This window comes from Sminthopsis crassicaudata, chromosome 1 (genome assembly GCF_048593235.1).
Source record: "Sminthopsis crassicaudata isolate SCR6 chromosome 1, ASM4859323v1, whole genome shotgun sequence".
Lineage (NCBI taxonomy): Eukaryota > Metazoa > Chordata > Mammalia > Dasyuromorphia > Dasyuridae > Sminthopsis > Sminthopsis crassicaudata.
Genome location: NC_133617.1, coordinates 565,005,311 through 565,010,200, shown reverse-complemented (window position 1 = coordinate 565,010,200; position 4,890 = coordinate 565,005,311).

The window sequence follows — 4,890 nt, the reverse complement described above, 5'->3', positions numbered from 1 at the left end:
GTATCTATCTGTCAGAACTGTTATAAAGATAAAGATTTGCATTACAGGCATTATTTATAAAGAATTATGATGCTTAAAAAGTTCAAGAAATAATTTCTGGTTAATTATTCATTTAATTAATTTTAATTATTTATTTTTAAATATGAAAAATCAATAAAAAATGATCATTTGGTTTTTGTTCATCATTCAAAGGTGAATTATGCAGCCCTCTGAACCCTTATATGCCCTTGAAAGTGTGGATGTTACCAACTGGTAGAAATCAACTCTGATTGGTTAACAATTAATGAGAGAATGAATTTTACAATGAAAGATGGATTTATTCTAATGAGGGACTAGAGGATATGACTTCTAATTATATCATTCTTACTATTCTTTACCCAGATACCCCCACTCTCTTACCCCACCACCCCTCCCAGCAATCTAGACGAAGGGTTCTACCCACACAGGCACATCTCACCCACGCTTGCCTGAGTAGAACATAAGGTGTGGAATTCTCCTTGATTAGATTCTCTTTGTAAGGTTTTCTAGTTCAGTAGAGTAACAATTCCACCTAGATAATATAGTTTGGTGGGATAGATTTTTGGGCAAGATCAGTAATCTCCTTGAGAAAATGGATTTTGAATGAGAAAACAAGAAGGAAAACATTAATTTCAATTAATAATTGGTTATTAATAATAATTATTTCTCTCAACACCTTGTAATTTTAGAGCACTCTGTTGTTGTTCTTGCCGTTATTTTTTATTATTATTATTTAGCCACCTCATCACTTAGCTTCCTCAACATTTATAAGATTCAATTTATTATTTAAGAATTGCACTCACTTTGGATATCTCAAACTACACTCCTGAGGAAATACTGAAGAAGTTCATATTCTATTTAAGTGGATTTAAGGGTATACAATATCATAGCCAATTTCACATCCAAATGTCTTACCTAAGGTCTCTTTCTGCTATGCAAGGTAGCATAAGTGCCTCTCACTCTTTTTATTATATTAACTTTTGGCAGTTTAGCCCTCTGCACTTAAACTTTCTTAATGGAAACTGAGTACTTGGATATTTGTACTTTCTGTTTACAAATATCCAGGTGGCTTGCACTTTAATCAAACAAATCATTGTACCACAAAGTGGATCAGGCAGAAGTAAATGAACCTGGTTGAAATTTCCTCACAGAACACTGACTGGGATAGATTGTGACACACAGTTGTGGATCGGTGCACATATGTGCCAAGGCCATCATCTAGAGCTCCCTTCAGAGTGGAGAGTTAGGAGTCAAGATTAATTTTTTTTTTTTTTAAATGCAAAGCTTGACAAGGGAAAGCAGAATTTTGCAAAGGAGAGAACAACAAATAACTGAGGGTGGGGAGGGAAAGATGTGGTAGGGACAAAATAATCATAACTGATAAAATGTAGTCCATAATGTCTGGTATCTGTAGTTTTATATTCTTGTTCAGGACATACATGAGAAAAAAGGAATACAACACCAAAATGGTTGTATATGTGTTGTGTTTATGTATTGTGTGTGTTTTATAATAAGAGATTATTAGGCTATCTCCACATTGTGCCTCCTACATTCTATCCATCATTTGCATCTCTCCATCTTTTGTTCTCCCCAGAACCTTAGAGGAAAGGGAAGAGAGGAAGGAGGGAAGCTAAGAAGGAAGGAAAGACTTTTTAAAATGTGTGCAATAAAATAGACAGAAGACACCACAAAATAATGAATAGCTTTATAATTTACATATTCAATTTATTATATACTTAAAAAAGCAAACTAAATATAACAAAAATTCAGTTTCATGAACAATCTTCTCTTCAATCAAGAACACAGAAGTGCTCATTTTAATTGGTGCTCCTTAACATCAGTAAAGTGCCTTTCATACAATAGGTGTTTAGTAAATGTCTCTGTGACTCTTTTAACTATATACTTTTTTAGGTCTTTTCTGGCTCCAAACTCCCTGATCTCTCTTTTTTTTTAAACTGTTTTTCTCTTCCAAGAGGGTTTCTCTTAGAATAGAAACTGGAAACAAAAATAGAGCTAATTACTTCTATATTCACTCTATCATTTCATTTCTCCCCTAGTAGAATATAATCTCTTTGAAGAGAGGAGTTAAATTCATTTTTTTAAAGGTTTTTTTTTTTTTTTTTTTTTTTTTTTTTTTGCATCTCCAACACCTGTTGTTATTTGTCCTTTGTCCTCAAAGAGCACCTCACACAGTGTCTTCCACATAATAGGTAGTCACATACCTGTTGAACTGAATTTCTCTCACTAAAGTAGCAATAATATCTTTGGGTATCTAGGTAGCATAGTGGATATATAGAGCATTGCTCTTAGAGCCAAGACCTAAATTTGAAAACAGCCTGGTACACTCATTGACTGTACCATTCTGGGCACATCACTTAACACAAACAATCTAAGTTTCTTTATCTATAAGATGGAGAGAACATATGTAAAACCTTCAAGTTCTATATTAATGCTAACTAATCTTATTCTTTGAATTTACCCTCTCTCAACATCACTCACAATAGCCCTTTGTACCAAACTTAGCATTCATCACCAACCTCAGATCATTATAAGCTTCAGTGCTCCTCACTTTCTCCATGCAGGACTATCTCTTTTGTGTGCTCATTTTTAGTTACACTTTCCCTTATCTTTAAGATATCTTTATAGATCTTTTTATATCTTTAATATCATTTAAGAATCAGACATAACTGAACAGTGTTCATTTATATCAATCTTAAACACTTTCCCTGTTCTTTTTTTTTTTTTCATCAGAATTTTTTGCTCATGTTGTCAATATTTCAAGATTAAGATCTTTCCTTTGGTTTGGGATGACTTTTTCTTCTCTGTCACAAACTCCAAAATGGGATAATCACTTCTTCCCAAGTTCCATCATTACTATTCCCTCCTAAAAAATTGTTTAAAATCAAGCCTAGAATAGACATTCCCTTCATTTTTTCCATCTTTTGAAAAATGAGGTCATGATTAATGGAAATAAATAATTTATCAGCTCCTCTGCTTCTGGCACAGAGAGAACTCCAGCAGAAATATATATAGTTGAAATTCTCCACCACCACCAAATTCAATTAAGTTCAATTCAAAAAGAATTTATAAAGGATTTACTACATATAAGTACCTAATATAATGCTAGTAGTATGGTAGACAGAGTATTAGACCTGGAATCAGGAAGATTCATCTTCCCAAGTTCAAATCTGACCTCAGACACTAGCTGTATGATCCTAAGGAAGTCATTGAACTTTGCCTCCATTTCCTTATTTGTAAAATAAGCTGGAAAAGAGAAAAGTGCATTACTTAGAATGGTCAGGAATGAGTCCATTACTACAAAGAAATGTTAGTGGAAGAGGGTGGGGATAGAAGAGGAGAGAAAAGTAGCATTCACTCAAATATTCATTCTATGGCTTTAGAAACTCTGCCAAGGAAAATAAAATGGAAGGAATACCTGATATACTTTATTCTGTTTTATTACACAAATATCTATAGCAAAATGCATCATTAAAATGAGGAAAGTATGTTTTAGAATTTGAAATAAAAAACAAAAATTATAAATTCAAGTCAATTCCATTTTTCTTTCATTACATAAATATATTTCCAAATAAAGAATTGATTTCTAATGAACCTGTATTAAAATAATATTTCTAAATCACTTATAAGCCATATTAAGTGGCATAGTAAAAGAAGCATTGAGTTTGAAATACAAAAAGTGGCTGGCCAGTCTCTAACTGAGAACAAGTCAATTTGCCTCTCAATTTCCTCGCTGGTAAAATGGAGATAATAATTGGACTACCTGCTGGATTGTTACAAGAAAAGTACTATGTAAACTTTAAGGCATTAAATTAAAATAATAACAATAAAAACATTGACATAAGGCCTTTATACTCTCCCTAGAAATAAATATGTACCCAGAACATTTTTTTTTAATTATATATATATATATTTTATAATATTATCCCTTGTATTCATTTTTCCAAATTACCCCCCCTCCCTTATTCCCTCCCCCCGACGACAGGCAATACCATACATTTTACATGTGTTACAATATAGTCTAAGTACAATACATGTGTGTGAATATCATTTTCTTGTTGCACAACAAACATCAGAATCCGAAGGTACATGCAACCTGGGCAGACAGATATTAGTGCTAACAATTTACATTCCCCTCCCAGTGTTTCTTCTCTGGGTGTATCTACCTCTGTCCATCATTGATCAACTGGAAGTAAGTTGGATCTTCTTTATGTTGAAGATTTCCACTTCCATCAGAATACATCCTCATACAGTATCGCTGTTGAAGTATACAGTGATCTTCTGGTTCTGCTCATTTCACTCAGCATCAGTTGATTCAAGTCTCTCCAACCCTCTCTGTATTCCTCCTGCTGGTCATTTCTTACTGAGCAATAATATTCCATAACTTTCATATACCACAATTTACCCAACCATTCTCCAACTGATGGACATCCATTCATCTTCCAGTTTCTAGCTACAACAAAAAGAGCTGCCACAAACATTTTGGCACATATATGTCTCTTTCCGCTCTTTAGTATTTCTTTGGGATATAATCCCAGTAGTAGCGCTGCTGGGTCAAAGGGTATGCACAGTTTGATAACTTTTTGGGCATAATTCCAGATTGCTCTCCAGAATGGCTGGATTCTTTCACAACTCCACCAGCAATGTATTAGTGTCCCAATTTCCCCACATCCCCTCCAACATTTGTCATTATTTGTTCCTGTCATCTTAGCCAATCTGACAGGTGTGTAGTGGTATCTCAGAGTGGTCTTAATTTGCATTTCTCTGATCAGTAGTGATTTGGAACACTCTTTCATGTGAGTGGATATAGTTTCAATTTCTTCCTCTGAGAATTGTCTGTTCATATCCTTTGAC